The sequence below is a fragment of the Ascaphus truei genome, chromosome 5 (assembly GCF_040206685.1).
Source record: "Ascaphus truei isolate aAscTru1 chromosome 5, aAscTru1.hap1, whole genome shotgun sequence".
NCBI classification, from domain to species: domain Eukaryota; kingdom Metazoa; phylum Chordata; class Amphibia; order Anura; family Ascaphidae; genus Ascaphus; species Ascaphus truei.
Window position 1 is genome coordinate 57193483 of NC_134487.1, and position 18821 is coordinate 57212303.

Consider the following 18821-nt stretch of genomic DNA (forward strand, 5'->3'; position numbering starts at 1 on the left):
ATGCTCAGTATATTAAAAAGACAACGCATTCAAATTAGCAATAAGAGTTGGACAAGAGAAAAAAGGTAGTAAGTAATTTAAAAAAAAAAACACACTATGTAGGAAATTGCTTGGATTGCTTATTTAGGTTTACATAATGCAACACCCTAGTTAGAAAGATTATCCAATCTCTCAACTGTACTCTAAACAGGGCTGTAATAAAATGTATTGCTACAAGTCCTGTAATACAGAAAAAAAAAACAAAGACTTACAAAATATACATAGCAGCCCATGTAGAAGTGCCTTACATAAGTTAGAGAAGATTGTAAAGCACTAAGAACTGACATAAGTGCTGAAACACACAATGCTCAGGAAACCGGACAGTTAAATCACACATCACAAAGAACACCCTCAAGAAATTGTTATGTCCTCACCCATGATTACAGAATGCGCTCTGTCATGTATAACACAGCAAGGGGCTGGGCTCTGAACAATCGCTTGCCAAAGCTGGTAATTATGGAGCAAGGATTTCATTTACGGTGCTCAGTCATAAATTCGCTCTTTAAATTGAAGAGTAGGCAGAAAGTGTACCACTGCCTCAATCACAGGTGAGCCTCTGAACTTTACTAGATTATTTTGTCACTTTCATACAAACTGCTGCAGAACAGATGAATTAATTACTTTGGCAACTGTTAAACCAGGGGTAGCAAACGCCAGTCCTCAAGAGCTACCGACAGGTCTTCAGGATATATATGTGCTTCAGCACAGACTGAGCCACCTGTGCTGAAGCAGGGATATCCTGAAAACCTAACCTGTTGGTGGCCCTCAAGGACTGGCGATGACTACCCCTGTATTAAAAACACTTCCCGTTTGGTTTTCCACTAGGTGAAAAAGGGCAATGTGAATCGCTCAAAATGTTATAAAATATACAGCCAGTGGTATCACAACCCGCGTCTCGCTCCCACGGGCGAAACGGCACGATAACCCCACACCCCTTCTCACACCGTTCTGATTATAAGCAAGTGCTGGTTTTCCGCTGGCACGTGGCGTGTGTCCCCTAGCAGCGTGTCACACTGGTGGCAGGAACGTTGCCTACATCTGTATGTTACATATGGCCTTTGCATCCTTATTTGGCTTCATATGTATTTTCAGCGTTTCACTGTGTATGGGCGTTTTAAAGCTTTTGAGTGGCAACTGATAAGACCTATTCCTGATGCTTCGACACAATGATTCAGTGGCAAATGTGACTGAGAACACAGAGGTGCTTAAATCAGCGTGTAGTTTGAGATTATGAATGATGTACTAATTCAGGAGTGGCCAACTGCAGTTCTCAAGGGCCACCAACAGGTCAGGTTTTCAGGATATCCCTGCTGCAACACTGAGCCACCAATGCTGAAGCAGGGATATCCTGAAAACCTGACCTGTTGGTGGCCCTTAAGGACTGAAATTGGTCACCCCTGTTCGAATGCAATTAGTAACTGAAAAACCGTGCGTGCTTTCATGACACGACCTATTTTGACCAACATCAGGTCAGATGTTTCAAAGCCAGAAAGAAAATTAAGGGCTATATCAATCATTGTACATTCTGTGGGGGGAGGGGTGGGGACTGTATTTAAAAACAAAAAATAACATTGCGGCATCATCTATGCACAAGGCCCGTGAGATGACTAGTGCATGACCAGCTCGAAAAATGAGCAGTAACTCAATGGCATTTAGTTAACATCACAAGTACAATGTAGGATTACAAATTCATACAGTAATCGTTTTGTTTTAACAACAACAAAAAAATCCCCAATGACCCAAAGTATTTCCAAATATGCAGGTACGCAGATTCAGAACAAAAAAGGTAAAAAGTGACAGCAACTATGTGCATTTTGTTATAAAAAGGGGGTAAGCAGGACGGTACATTTAACTGTAAACATCTGGATAAATAGCTAAAAAGCTGTACTAGAAAAAAATACCTACATTTCAGCAAGTCCTAATTGTGAAAGGTTACAAACCATAGATCTGAAAATATCAGGACATTGCTATTCTCCGCAGGTTGCAGTTCAGCATACAGGGCTGCAATGCATAGCATATTGTTACCACTGTGTGTGGGCAGACTCAGTGCAGCAATGTTTTCATGGTAGTTTTTTGCTTTGGAGTAAAATGTTAACCGTGGAGTTGGCTTTTGCAAAGTGATCAATAGCTGCAGCCAATCAGCATACAGATTGCATTAAGCCAGTGGTGCTCAACTCCAATCCTCAAGCCCCCCAACAGGTAAGGTTTTCAGGATATCTCTGCTTCAGCACATGTCTCGGACTGAGCCTCTGATTGTGCTGAAGCTGGGATATCCTGAACCCCTGACATGTTGGACAGGAGAGGGGGGGGGAGGGGATTGCGAACTGGAGTTCAGCACCTCTGCATTAAGCAACCGTCAAGGGAACCACTGTGAAGAGATATTCGCTTGGTGTGCAATTCAATTTCATATGCATGAGAAGAGCTCACATCAAGCCCAGGAGAACAGATGCTGGGACTGTACTAATATGCATGGCTGGGCATCATGCAGCCTAAGTGCCCTCTCCTGTGAAAACATGGGAGAGAGGAAACAGATTAGAAGCACAGTGCGGTACCGAATGGTGTTCAGACCTGATCAGTATGGAGGATTCACCCTTCCGCAACATGTTTCATCCTCCTCCAGCATGAAATATGGGATTGCAAGGTATTCTGGGTAAGAACATGCAAATTGGCAAAGGGTTTGATCAATCTGAATCCACATCACTTCCCTGTGACTTTCTCTACACAGTGTACAATAAAGCGTTACTGTGCATGGTATAGTCCCATAGGTGGTGTACTGTATTAGAAAAGGGAAAAGTTGAGTAGCTGATACAGCAAATACAAAAATCACTTGTGAGCACATTCACAAGCCTCAGACAGGTCTGCAACCTGCCTTTCCCCATTCTCTTAGCACATAGTGCTTCCACTGCAGCCAGGGATTCTGGGAAATTACATGCAAATGAGCGCAGTGTCATCTTTTGCTTCAAATCCATTTCAACATGGATCGCTGTTTGGAAACAGTGATTCCTGCACTATGAAGATTAAAAAAAAATATATATATAAAAAATACTTCATGCATAAAATTAGGCATCACTTATGGATAGCCAAAAGTATTACATTAGGAAAGGGGAATAACGAAGTAAGAAAACAAAAGCACTTGTAAACCACAACCGACATCTACAAATCTATAACAGATAACGGAGAATGAATATAACAAAACGTAACAGGGCAAGCTAACCTTTTTGTATTTTTATCTTTACACAAGATTGAAGCAGGGGGTCTCTGGAGCTGACCCCCATTCAATTTCAGTTCCGGGACCCCTGCTTCCAGAGATACAGATCTCCGTAGGGGGTGCCAGTTGCCGCTCCTGCTGGGTAGCAGGGTTCATATAATGGCCGCTTCTCAAAGCTCCCACGGGCCAATAGAAAGCCATGATGTCATCCAGAGCAGTTTCCTATTGGCCCAATAGATGAGCTTTAATAAGCAGAACGATACCGGCACCCCCTTTCGGAGGCAAGCACCACTGGATGCAGGGGGTCCCCGGAGCTGAAGTGAATGGGGTTCAGCTCCAGAAACCCCCTGCTTCAAAACAGTGGGAAAAAATAATTAAATAAAAGGAAACAAAATATAAGCTGGCTTGGATTGCCTATTTAATACGGAAAACTGCCTCATTTATATGTTACTCTCTTTGGAGAAGGGCCTCCCTTTGCCCTTTGCCCTTATTTGCTTGCTGCTCTAATCTCTGCGGTTTGTACTTTATTGGTCATGTACTGTCCCTTTGTAAAGCGATGCATACACTGTTGGCACTGTATCAAAATACAATTATACATACACCTGCCCCCAGTACTCGTCAAGTCTCCACATTTTCAGGCATTGAGGCGCTGCAGCAGGAACTTTCAACTTGAGAACCCTGAAAAGGGATGGAGCTAGAACTCGGCACCTTTTTCACATATCACTTTTTATTGATTATTACCAGTAAGAGTTTACATCATCCATTGATATATTTAACTAGGTTGTTTATTTGTTTTTTTTCACTATTTTTTGTCATCATCTCACACCCAAGCGCAGTCCCCAATTGTGTGTGTGTGTGTGTGTGTGTGTGTACACACACACATACATACATACATACATACATACATACACATATAGTGGTCGACAAATCACCAAAAAAATCTACTCGCCACCTAGTACCACACGTGTGCTGCTTGGGCCAATAGGAGCTCGCCACGATGTTAAATCCACTCGCCCGGCGCCTGCAAATGTATAGGTTTGTCGAACACTGCATATATATATACACACACACACACACAAAATCCCATAGGCACATGAAAACTACAGGCATGCTTGTACAAGTCTGTAAAGTAATATCTTGCCATGCCCAAGTCCCTGTGTCTGTTTTATAACAACTTCCAGGCTATAGCATTCCTTCTGGAAATCCCCATGGCCTGGCATTATTCAAATGAATCCAGCTTAACAGAGCTACTCCTTGGAACGCTTCCATGAAAATCCTGCACTATTATCTACTTACATTATCTAAGTATTCTTCCCTCACATATTTTACAAAGATTACATTGTAGGAATATATTCTTTACTTGAAAATAAAGTTGAAACAGTCGCACAGCACGGTTAATTCTTGAAGGTGAAGGGGGATTATTGAGGAAAACAAGTCTGCATCATAATACGACTGTGAAAAAGCATTAAGAAGGGGAGTATCAATAAATACAGGGGGTGGAAAAAGTCAGGGTGCTTAAACCTTCCCTCCTGGCGCCAGAGTTGCGGTGCTGACTGACCTGTCAACACAACCTATCTTATACTATATAATTGAAAGCACTGTATGCCTGCCTGCCTGCCTGCCTGGATGTCCGGTGTCCCTAGGGGAAATCTCATTGGTCCCTTGGCCCGCCCCCGCACACCTCTCATTGGCCTGAGGCGGAGTGACGGGCCAAAGGACACACAGGGACACACACACCCACACACAGGGACACACACACGGACAGGGACACACACACACAATCCCCTCCCGGTGCCCCTCACTCTCCCCCGTCAGCTGGACCGCACCTCAACTTCCACACACCCCCCACCCTCCCTGTGCCTGAACTTACCCGGAGTCCCGTGTACACACACACACACACACACACACACATCCCCCCCCCCCAAGCTCACACCCCACCCCCAACCCCCCAAGCTCACACCCCGGCGCCGCTACAGTCAGCGGGGGAGCGGACCGAGCGCCCGGGACACACGCGGGGGAGCGGCCACAACACGCGGCCTCCCGCCTCACATCCACGTGGGAGCGGCCGGATGAGTGAGGCAGCGGCCGGATGAGTGAGGCAGCTGCCGGATCAGTGAGGCAGCGGCAGGATGAGTGAGGCAGCGGCAGGACGGGTGAGCTCCCCCCCCCTCCACATGCTATGTGCTGCTCTCCCCCCTCCACATGCCCCGTGCTGCTCTCCCTGCAGCTTCCCCCCCCCCTCCACATGCCCTCTGTCCGGCTCCGGTCTGATCCCCGCCCCTCCGTACCAGATGACTGCAGGGTCCGTCTCCCGGCCTGCACGAGGAAGATGCTGCCGACTGCAAGGTAAGCAGCTCCCCCCCCCCACACACACATACAATGTATACACACAAACATGTATACACACACAAACATGTATACACACACACACATGTATACACACACACAATGTCTACACACATGTGTATACACGTGTATACACACACATGTGTATACACACACGTGTATACATACACACGTACACACACACACACATGTATACACACACACACATGTATACACACACACACATGTATACACACACACACGTGTGTATACACACACACACACGTGTGTATACACACACACACACGTGTGTATACACACACACACACGTGTGTATACACACACACACGTGTGTATACACACACACACGTGTGTATACACACACACGTGTGTATACACACACACACGTGTGTATACACACACACACACACACACACACACACACACACACACACACACTATCCCCAGCACCACCACATCAGCACACCGGTATCCCATGCCCCCCCAGCACACTGGCATTCTCGGCTCCCCGCCATTCCCAGCCCCCATCAACATCATCAGCACCCACACATCGGCACCTTTGCACCTCCCCCATCGGCACACCCACATCCGCACCCCCACATCAGCACCAAACCCTCCCAAATTAGCACCCCGATACAATCACCATCAGTACAGCCACAGCAGCACTACCACCGCACATGGGCCGCGTGGACCACTCCTCACCCAAATGCCACACCCACACCACAAACATCCCGGGCAACGCCGGGGCTCTCAGCTAGTCCTGCTATAAAAGAGATAGTGTCATAAGGCCAGAAAATAGTCAGTATTTTATTAAATTTGGCACATTAGAGGTTAATTTGAGTTACAATTTGTATCTTAAAAATTCAAGGATTGTTTTAATGGCAGGTGGAGTCAGTGGCTCTGCCTGGATTTCTGTGTTTGTCTAGGAGTTTGGTTATCTGGGGCCAACGCCTGGTTTGGAAAGTGGGGGATTAAAATATGACGTCACAACTCTTCCGGGCAGTGGACATAAACAATAACCCTTTTAATAGAACTTGGGAGGAATGTTTCTCTGGTGTTCTAGCAATGCCAGAGGGTGTGGCCAAGAAGAAAGTCAATGTGTGTGAATTTACTGAATATTAAACATCATGGGTCTGACAACGATTCATGAGAATTACACATATTGTAACATGTGCAATCAGACAAATTAAATTATATGCATTCTCTCTCAAAAACATTTGGTTCCCCCTCTCCAGGCCATAAAGGAATCGCTGGTGATTGACGGGGCGGGTGTTTAGAAAGTGGGTGTATCCAGTTTCCTAGGCAGAGAAGTTTAAAGGATAAAAACAGACATTTGGGAAAGTGTATTTGTAATTCAATATACATGGTGTGGTGTCTATTGCCATGTGTGGATTTCCATATGTCCAACTTCAAGCCTCTATAAAAGGAATTGAATTAGATAAATGTATTTTACACCTTTTATTTGATGGACTCTGCATATATTGTCCTGTATGTTTTGTAATATTCTTTTTCTGTAACCTAAGCACTACTACTATTATTTATTATAAATAATAATAAGTATGGCCTTTTGGTTTTAATTGAACTCTGCATGCTTTGGAGTGTGATTCAACTTTGACACATTTTGCTACAATAGATTTGGGTGTCTTAATTACATACTTTGCTTAGTAAACAGGGACAAATTACTCCAAGCAATTATATTTTTCTGTATCCATGGTGGTGGCAGCATTAAGGTATAATTGTGATGGATTGGTGTTGGGGGGGCGAGATATTACTCATTTGAGGACCTGTGCAGGGGTTCAAAGTGGATCGGCTAGGTAGCGGTGTGTATTGACCCTTGTCACACATACAAGTCACGTGCTCACAGGTGTGGTGTGCGTGACAGGCAGCTTTAAAACAGGATTGAGATAGCGGCAGCCCCATAAGCAGGCATGTATCTCGGGGAGCAGGGGGTCCCTGGAACTGAAATTAACATGGTTCAGCTCCAGAGACCTCCTGCTTCCCACCTAGAAAGGATTTTTTTCTCTAACGGAAAAGCTGCTTTAAAGCAATCCACACTGAAGCCAACAATATACACTTCGCCTCCCAATTTAAGAATCTGAAGTGCAGCAATTATCATGGATTTTGGCCATGCTGCCCTATGCAACAGATTTGGGCAATACTGCATGGATACGCTACGCTCACTGAAGTCAATGGGAGTTCAATGAATAACCCCCAAAGTAAGAGAGAGAAAAAAAATCTAAACAAAATGGTTTACGGGATAATCTAAATTACCACAGATAATTTTTATTTTTTTAAAGCACAAAGGATGACCTAGGCAAACAAAACACAAGCAACCTGGCAAATCATTTTGAAGAAAATGTTTGACTGAATGAAGGACGCTATATCTGCACATGTTAGAAATCAGAGTAAGCCATTACTCATATTATTTGCAAAATCTCCCATGATGACGGTCGTATCAATTTCTTAAAAATAATGATGGCAACTCCCATAAAATGATTTGGAGGCAGCAGACTGCATAATGCATGGTCACTGGAGGTCAGCAAGTAGAATCATTAAAATCAGCAGTTCCCATTTTTTGGGGAGGGGGGGTACTTTGTTTCTCTTCTTGCCCTAACAGTTTTTTTGTTTGTTTTTTTTTTTTTTAAACCTGATGCTCTGTTCAGGAGATACAAGCGTTGGAAATATTAAGTATCCGGGAGGGTAAAATGGAGCTCTCCCAGGAGCCTGAGGCAGTCTCCAGGTTGCCATGGTACCCTCAAATGCTAGAGATTAAAAAATGATGATGCTCATGGGACAAGATGATAACATTATAGGCGTTAACATTACATAAAGGCTTCTCGGGAGGGAGGGGGGTGGGTTGCTTCTTTAACATGAGCAATGTGTGTGTGTTATAAAATGGGCGAGAAGCATTAAGTGACACACTGCGCTCATTTGCATGTCATTACCCAGATTCCCTGGCTGCAGTGGAAGCACGGTTTGTTATATTGGGGAAAGACAGGGTCGCAGACCTGTGTGAGACATGCAAATGCACCACACGTGGTATTTTTATCTGTTGTACACTGTACGGTGCAGGGTTTTTGCTTCTTTTACTCACAATAACTACGCGCGTTATATTAAAAAAAAAAAAAGCAATAAAATGCTTGAAAGTGTGTCAACTGCTTTATACCCCAGCACATCGGTGACTGATGGATCTCATTACAGTGCATGGCAGGCTTCTTCTAGCAATGAGTTTATGCAGTTCATGTTTAAAAGGAGCTGATTTAAGTACTGATTTAATAGAGTCAACTAAGTTGATCTTCTGGTGTTCAAACATATGCTCATATGACCTTCCCTCACCTCACAGCCATTTACAGCAGTTGTATTCAAGCAACGGCTCAGTGCCATTTCCCTACATATAGAAACGTAGGTAAAACGAACTGACAGCAACAGTCCTACTTTCTGCAACATTACATGCGTTTAATACAATTCCGACTGCAAAGGACTAAGGCCTGGGACATAGTTGCTTCAGCCTCGCTGAGCCGGGCTGAGCAGATGCACTAACTCCCTGCATCTGTAATCAGCGCGGCTATAGTTTCCCCCTCCGCATGCGTGCTGATGCGTGCGGAGGCTCAGAAACTCGGCCGAGACAGGCAAGTTTCAAATTTGCCGCTCGGGGAAGCGATGTGACCGTTCACATCCAATGGGAGCGAGGGACTAGCCCCGCCTCCCGCTCTGCCTCTGCTCCGCCTCCAGAGCGCGCTCACTGCCTCGCCTGCAAGGACAGGAAAAAGCTCCATTTTCAGCAGGCGAGGCAGAGCAGGCGCACGGCTCAGCGCGGCTGAACCCTCTATGTCCCAGGCCTAACACAAACCCATTGAATGCAGGGAATATGCTGCGTTTATTAGGCATCCAAATACTTGGGAAAATTGACGCAATTGCAGAGTTTTGGTGGATAATTCCTTTTTTTTTTAAACTTCCTTTGAGGACTAAAAAAAAAAAATGTTATCCCAAAACAAAAAAGTTATGGGGAATTCCATTATCAAGTAAGAGAACAAGATAAAAAAAAAAAATAAAAAAAATCAGACAAAGTGGCATCTTTAATTCTCTGTGGAACATGGACAGTTACTGTTAAAATGATTTAACCGCTGTCTAGTCGAAGTTAAATACTGTAGCGGTGCATTATTTGCAGTTTATTGACCCTATAATGAAATGATGCTCAAGCTAAATGCTTGTGACACTGCTGGAGTGTTTCACACCAGGAAATGCCATATTCTCTGTGACAAAATCAAAATCAATCAGAAGACACACACAGACACAAGGAAAACAACTCTACTTAATAATATCACATGACATCAGTATTACTTAGCAAGTCATAATGGAGTGAAAGCGCTCACCCCTGCTGCACCTTCACATCTGTTATAAAGGTCATGTTTAATGGCTTTTCAGTCTGGGGCCCTAACACTATAAGGCAAAGTGGCCAGTGTAATGGTACAGACTGTAAGCTGCCGTAGTAGTGTGCAGTGCGAAGGAGAACGCTGCCCAGTCCCACGATGCTGGGAATAAGGGCTCGTCTAGGGTGGCGCTGAGCGGGCGCGTGCACTCACACTGGACATGTAGCGACAATGCACGTGTCCTGCGTGAGCGGGCGGGCGCGCCTGCTCTGCGCTCAGACACTTGCCGAGCGAGCAAATTTGAATTTGCCGCTCGCAAGTGTGTCACGTGAGCGGTTCGCCCAATGAGGGCTTGGTCGCGATCGCTGGAAGTCAATTACATTTGATTTTTCCGCGAACGCAGTGGGACGTCAGCGACGTTGTCGCAAGGACTGCAAGCGCAGCACAAGTAATTAAAGCAAAAACACAATGTTCAAAAGGAGCACGTGCAGGTGTCTCTTTTTTTAAGATACGCTTGTGTATGTACAGCACGCACACACACAATTTTGGGGCTACCTTCCAAGTAGAAGACTCGCAAATGCATATTTTGTTCAGTATCAAGAGGCTTTTCTAATAACAGACTCACTGGTTTCTATCCATTGTCATATCCAATACTCAGGCTTAAATTTCAGCAGAAATAAGAAAAGATTGAGTGGAAACAGCATTACAACTTTTCAAACCTCCAAATCAATGTCAACTCCCTTACCCTAAACACCACAATCACACAGCTTTCCACCCCTCCCAAACCACTGCACACTACTCCCATCACACAAAGCATCTTTATTGCACTGCTAAATGCTCTAGTCAACAAAGTAGAAATTAAACTGGATAAAAACATTGAAAAAAAGACCATTAAAGAAAAAAAAAAAAGGGAAGAAGAGGGGGACGGGGAGCAAAGCTTTGTGTTAATTCCAGGATGTATGGTAAGCGCTTAAATTTAAAAAACAAAAAGCCCCATTCACGTACAGTAGTTATGCAAGTTTCAAAGCAAAATGTAAACCTTTTTCCCCTCACTGCCCCGTCCGTACCTGGGTAACTCCCTGACAATAAGTATACACCTAGCACCCTCTCTCACCCAACCCCCCTCCTCCTCTTCCCCCCCCCCCCACCTTTAAGACAAACCTTAAAACGCACTTCTTAAATTAAGCCTTTCCTGAGCCTGCACTCATGGATACTGTCCCACACCCACAGTCACTCCTACCAACCATTGTGACCAAGCACTGCCATCTACGGCACTTATTCCCTCCCCTGCTCTCTGTAAGTCTCCCAATATATCACCTAGATTGTAAGATCTCCGGGGCAGGGATTTCCATTCCTATTGTCTGACTTTGTGTGTTGTACTGATTGTATAATAATTTCCTGTATTGTATGGTCTCTTGTATTCTATATTTTTGTGCACCCCTGCAATGTTACCTTCCATAACCGTGTTAGACACTAGTAAGGGGCCACACTTGATCACAGTCAGTGTGCACAGTCTCTAGCCAATTGAGAAAGCTGTGGTATGACATTTAAAATGGAGGAACCTGTGGTCTCCAATGCTCTTGCAAGTAATAAAATAGAACTGTAAAATATATCATATACCACAAAGTTTGAAACCCGCCATGCGAGTCATGATAATGATCCCTTCCTTATATGCACACACCTTTTTCGCAGGTCCCCAAACTTGCTTCACCCCATGTTAATGCAGCACACAGTGCTTCCACTGCAGCAAGGGATAGTGGGTAATGACATGCAAATGAGCACCCATAGTGCGTCACTTTTTGCCTCTTATCAAAAGATAACGAAGACCTTGATGTGAGCAATATAAAGAACAAAAAACTAAACGTGTCAAATTAATACTCTATTTCCACTTTTTTTTTTTTTAATTTACAGCATAAGATGCATCTTAATTGAAATGTGCATTGATTTGGCCAGCATCATACAATAGTAATGTGAATGCACTTAATTCACAGGAACAATTATCCCTTTGGTTAAAAGGTTCCCACTGAGCAGAACAAGTGCAAGGGTTTACAATTTATACTGTCAGGAAACCAATAATGAATCCGATTTTGAATGGATCAAAATAAAAAAAACTTCACATGCCATTAATAAGTCATTATTAGCAGCGCCGGCAACTGATGATTCAACTGCAGGATGATGCCACGAAAATCAGGGCATCAGTCAAATCCATACAGTTATACATTGGTACCCTACCAATTCCCCTTTCAAATTGGCTTCTGGAGGATTAGCAATGTAACAATATTTTTTTTCATCTGCAGTAACTGCAGTGGTTCATGTAAAATACAAAATAAATATATATTTTTGGCTTTTTTTTCTTCTTTTTTTTTTCTCTTCAATCTTCATAAACCAAATGTTACCCAACAGGACATACCCAATAAAAGTGAAATTTAAAACATACACAAGCCCTAGTACCACTGAATAATAGATAAAGGCTCCTACCTAAAACAGTAAAGAAATACTAAATGTCCCAATGTTGCAGCAATCTGAGCAGAGTTAAAGTTTTTTTTTTATGCAAAACAATTATTTTGCATTATTGCTTCAAAACTGAAAAAGCCTGGAGAATTTCACAATGCCAATGTGATGACATAGGAAAAGTGACACAGGCAACATATTCAAATAAGATCTTCCTTTCCTACAAAGAAAATGGAAAATTATTAAATTAGAGCCACTCTTTTTTTTTAGGTGAAAGAATTAACCTTGAAAATCAGAAATTATCCTGAAATGAGCATACCTATTAACAATTTAGTATTAGTACTTCTAAATATGAAAGGGACTGATTATGTTAAACTGGAGACATTTGCATATTTATTTTTTCCCCCCTTAATTGTTATAGTTTGAAGTCTACTAATTATATGAACGTTCGCCTTATGATTACCAAACCCCTGCAGTGCGGACCTCTCCCTAAAAAGTTCAGAAGAGGGGGGCTGTTCAGGGCCATGAACCAAGAACGGGAGAGCGGACCTGCCACACTACAAAGGAGTGGAGATATACAGCTCAACCCCCTTATAACGCTGTGCTTGGGGTCCAAAGAATCAGATTGCGCTATAAGCGGATCGCGTTAGAAATAATGTACAATTGTATGCATTGTACAATAAAGTATTTAAGATACCAATAATCGTGTTGTAAAGTATTCATAAATACAAAAATTGGGAGCCACACTTGCATCGCGTTATAACGGGGTTGAGGGAGGTATGTGTATGTGTGTGTGTGTATATATATATATATATATATATATATATATATATATATATATATATATATATATACATACACATACACACACATACTCACATATATACACACACACACACACACGCGAAGCACAAGGATATTTATGCGGATATGAGCTACAGATTCAACAGTACCAGTCTTGCGATCCAGAGGGCTTTCATGTGTGAACACATTCCAGCAGGATCTACAGCTCCAAAAAGTAGGCATATCAATGTCCTTTGGGGAGCAAGGCACATCATCACTTTCTCTGGTAACAGTCATAAGCCAAATTGGACAATGGAAAGTCCACAGATGTTACCAGATGCAACGTAAAACAAGGATTGGCCCACTCACAAATTTCAAAAGATTATTAAACAGCCATTTTTACAGCATAACACTGTGGTTTCACTGCAACACAGGTACCTTGGTCAAGGAATGCTGGTCATCTTTACAAAAATGCAAACTGCACCAATGTTATTGCTCCTAAGAACAAACAATTATTGTAGTGTTAGTTTGGCCAACAAGATATATGGAACTCAAATCCATTTATTAAAATCTACCGGCAGGTTTAAAAAGTGTCCCATATTCAGGAATATAAACACAGCTGCAGAGGTGTGTCCCACACATGCAATTTAAAAAAGTTAAAATGCCCTTCTTTGGAAATTATATTTCTTTCATTTTCTGCACAAAATGTGAATGGGAAAAGGGATTCTTGTAAAACAGGCGAGTCCTCGACTCTTAGGCCATCCTATCTATTATACAGGAGGGGGTTGTAAGATCTTGTTGTTCAAATAAATCTAACTATGCTATAAGCAAATATTTGGTTGATTTTGTTTGTTTGAAAATCAATTACAATTTGCATTTTGTAGGGACCTCCGGGTGGGGGAGCGTTTGTCAAATCAGGTGTTTTCTCTAGCGGCCTTATCAGAGGAGATACTGGGAGGTGGAGAAAGGGGGTCTTTACCTGTGCTAACTTGTTGAATACGGTGACATCAGATAAATAGTAGTAGCAGAGGATTTTAGTGAACAAATATATCAGTCCCTCATATTAAAAAAACATGTCACTGACATTGGCTAATTTGGACCTAGAAGGGACAACACCTTTACAAAGAGTCCATTTTTATACTGTAGCTGATATACTATGGTAAAGTGGTATGGAACATAGATAAGTCACTTTTGTATTAAAGAATTGAGATAAACGCAGGCTTATCTATTCCCCTACAGGGCTGGAGAGGCCTGCAATGCATCGTCTTGCACTAAGGTAATTAAGGATCAGACTCACATTATAACACAAAGCAGTACCAAGCTCCATAATGGAACCAAGAGAGACCGGCAGTCTCTGCCACTTTGAACTCTGTGCAGAGATCCCCATAGAGCTTTCCTCCCACATGGTTATATATAAAATAAAAAAAAGCTGTCCAGGAACTTGTCATTAGTTTTAGCTGTCAGAGGGGCAATCTCACTCAGACGGCAAAAAATATTTGACCGCAATTTAGACATATTTTAGATTAGGAAGGAAAATGATAAGAATAAAATGCTGCTTAAACTGATCTGACTATTTAGGGCATTCAACAGCAGAACAGAATTTACCTATTAAACACCGTCGCCGGTTCTTGACTTCGGCGCTTGGTGAAACGGCTATTGTTACATGAAGGCTACACTTGAAACTCATGTCTTAATATGGGAAGCACATACATACAGAGAACTCCTTAAAATAAGAATCATATCACGCCGCAAACTGTTCATACAAAAAGAGAGTGGATTGCTGCCGACTGTTTCCATAACCCAAACTGTTGCTGTATAAGGCAACTAAAGTAGCATGATTACGCTACAAGGCATATCCTGTTAGACACCTCTTAAACAAGCTCTCGGGTGGCTCTAATCATCATCACTGCTATTGCTTCGATAAATAGTAGTAATACCTTCTAATTAAGAGACCTACTGCATTTACAAATATTATACTTACTGCAGTTGTGTCATCAAAATATAGTCACCTAGTAACTATGGTATCAAATCCCAAGGTTCAGTCAGTGGATTTAGGTAAAAGACAATGTAACCCTCATACAGCTCACAGCTGTTGCACGAACAAACAGTACAGGCAACTCAGAACAAAATAGCTTATTGCATCAATTGAATAAATGATTAAACACCCTGTTATAAACAAATATTCACTCAACTCCACTGACTAAGGGTAAAGCATGAATGGATCTGCTCTTCCACTTATTTTCCCAACAGACTTGAGGAAATAGACAGTTTAGACCAGGGCTACTGAAATGATGGTCTACTGTACCTATGCCCTTTAGAATGTTCTTGGAGCAGCATCTCTCAGCTCTTCCCAAAATTGGAGGATAGAGGGAACCAGTCAGGATTCTCTGCGCACTCACAATAAGTTAGCAGAAAGTGGATCTCTGAAAATCATAGCTGTGAGTTAAGATGATATACCGACACTATCAATATATACTGGAAAAGGATCATAAAAAAAGTAGTCATAATGAGCTTTGTACAAGTCACAAAAGATCCTTTTAAAATACATTCCATTTTCTGTAAGGGAGGGAGAATGTAGCTTTCTAAATAAAATTGTGATGGCTCCAACACTGAAAAACTTCATAACACTGCGTGTGTACATATACAAATAATTCATTATATATTACAGATGGTAATATAGAAACATTCTCTCACTCGAGGACCTAACAATGCTACCAAATGCACCAATATTTTCATTTAGACTGTAAGCTCTCCAGGGCAGGGATTTCCTGTTCTCTGATTTTGTGCGTGTTGCACTTATAACATAATTCACCGTTTTGCCTTTTTTTGTATAGCCCTACATAAACTTGTTTCTATATAAATGAGCAATTAGCACCCTCCTACTAGCTTTGTATGTTCTACCAACCAATTAGATTGTAAGCTCTTCGGAGCAGGGATTTTTTTCCCCTAAATGTCACGTTTATGTCTGAAGCACTTCTTCTCATCATGTGTCATTTGTATTATTTGTTATTTATATGATTGTCACGTGTATTACTGCTGTGAAGCGCTATCTACATTACATTAATGGCGCTGTATAAATAAAGAGATACATACATACACTTCAATCTGACCCAAGGCAATACAGTTCAAAAGCTGAGGCTTGGTCACGCACGATCTAATAGGAGGCGCAAATTGAAGAATAATTTCCAGGAAGTAAAAAACAATCTGACGTTGCACGAGGACTGGGAAAAAAGAGTAATCTGTGAAATTAAGTTGGTCCTGTTCTATGTAGACTGCTCCATAGAGATTTCATTCCTACACGGTTGGCACTAAGGCCTCTGTCTATTATACTATGATGCAATCTACCTACCCTCTGCTCTGGAAATTTTTACTTCATTCATTCGAATGGAGCAAATATCTTCCCAGGCTCGGAGACGACAGCATCACACCACACTGAAAGGGGCCTTAAGCATTTTACTGTGTGCCGATTATAGATTAACAAAATTAAAAAAATACACAGGTGGAAATAACACTTAAAATGAAATTAATATGATTTGAAACAAGTGAAAGCAAAACAGCACATCCACCAATAGATTATTATTCCAATGTGCTGCGGTATACCGTAGTGCCAAAAAAAACAACAGTAATTACCTGAACTGTTCTAAGACTACACGTTCACAGTCTGAAGCGCTTATTACCATTATGTTATATATAATATTAGTGCTGTAAAGCGCTACGTACATGGATGGCACTATATAAAGTTATACCTACAGCAAGTAACAGTATAAGACCATCTTTGGGACCCACATTTATTACTAGCGCCATGTCAAAGGGGAAGATGATTTAGCACTTCTCTTTAAGAGCAAAATATAGTTCAATAAGCATTTGATGTTTTTCTGCCAGGGGAGAAATGTCAGCAAATGCTTCACATTCTACCTTCATCTCATGAAATAAACATTAAAACTCCCCAACCTCCTCTGATCACCACGAAATCTGCAAGTTACAGGATGTCCAAGGCAAAGGAGAAAAGAAAAATGGACCTTTTCTCGTGGAATGAACATTGAAACTACAACAACATACACAACAAGGTCTTCATGAGAGAGAGAGAGAGGAGTGGCTCAGTGAGTAAAGACACTGACTGGCACTGAGTTTGGAGCAGGGGAACCTGATTCCATTCACGGGGTGACCTTGGGCAAGTCACTTTATCTCCCTGTGCCTCAGGCACCAAAAACATAGATTGTAAGCTCCACAGGGCAGGGACCTGTGCCTGCAAAATGTCTCTGTAAAGCGCTGCTAGTTTTACGCAGCGCTATACAAGAACATGCTATTATTAAAGAGACCCCAGCAGTTCCATGTCTTCCTAAAGACACACCCCACTGCAATCAGCCTGTCCCATGCGAGGAGATCACTGTGAGAAGTGCATGTCAAAGTCCAAAGAGGCGCAGTCTGACAACTAATGACAATTATTCATACAAATGCAACATGAGGGGGGAGAAACCTGCACATAGCCCAGCCCTGTGCAAACAGCTCACCACGTTTAAGTGTAATGGGAAAATCAGCAGCCCAGGTGCAATCAATGCAAATCTTTTTTTTTTTTTGGTAATAGATCTACCCACTTAGTAAATGATGATGTCCCTTGTTTGCAACAGGTGTGACCTAAAAATAAAAAAATAAAAAGCCAACGTGTTGGAAGTAACTCACCAAAGTTGGTGCTGGCTGCAGTGTTTGTGCGCTGGGCTGGTGTTTGCTCAGCACAGGAGTCTGATCCCCCCGCCGCCGCTTCTCAGCGAGATCAGAAGGAGCGCTCAGCACAATCCCTGGCAGCGCTGTGCCTGCGCGTCCTGTGCCTGCTCATCCCTCCTATCCATGCCTGGGAAGCCTCAGCGGCGCTCAGCTGATCAGTGCGATGCGCTGGAGGGGCGGCAGCGACGCACCGCCAGCAACTGCCTCCCTTTCAGCGAGGAGGGGGGAAAGGAGACAGAGAAGCTGGGAGAGCGGCACACCTGTGGGCGATGCACACATCCGCTCCCGAGCACAATACGAGACAGGAAACAGAAGAAAGAAAAAAAAAAACACACACACAGCGGAGGGAGAGGAGGGAGAGGAGTCCTCCCCCTTCAGCTGGCTGGATCGGGTTACAGGGCGCTGCAAAGGAATGGGAGGGAGATGGAGAGTAAGCTCAGGCAGGATAATTACTCTCCTTATTATTTGTCAGGGGGGAGGCTTAGTGGTCGAAGAGCTATAGCATTAGTACTACTACTTTTTCTTTTGCGTACCCTCCTTTTACATTTCCTGTCGAGTAGAAATCGATCTGCTTTGATAACTTTATTTAAATAAATAAATATATAATGTTACCCCGTGTATAAGTGGGAGGAACCAGGGCAAATAATCTAAACGAAATTTATCAAAATGCTATTGGAATCAGTGTGGTGGGGTTAAATGATCCCGGAACACTATTTTTCCTGCAGACTTTAAGGGCCAGCTCAGGCAGAACGCGATGCGACACGTCCGTTGCAATTTCGGGTTGTTCGGTGGGAGTTTTCAAACTCAAAACGCCACCTGCGGCAAAGTGCAGCGTTGTCGCAGTGACATTTTGCCGTCACAACTCGAATTGAAATTTGGTGCTACTGTCGCCTGATGTGAGC

At 42.8% G+C, this 18821-nt stretch overlaps 1 protein-coding gene across 2 annotated transcripts in view; it reads right to left on the reverse strand.

Annotated features, from left to right (window-relative positions):
* The window catches only part of PLXNB2 (plexin B2), a 326443-nt gene extending 308215 nt beyond the window's left edge, over window positions 1–18228 (reverse strand). For both annotated transcript variants that reach the window (XM_075599864.1, XM_075599863.1), the window contains exon 1: window positions 17878–18228. The gene's annotated coding sequence lies outside the window, so the exon portion shown is untranslated. The remainder of the gene's footprint in view (window positions 1–17877) is intronic.
* Window positions 18229–18821: the final 593 nt, after the last annotated feature.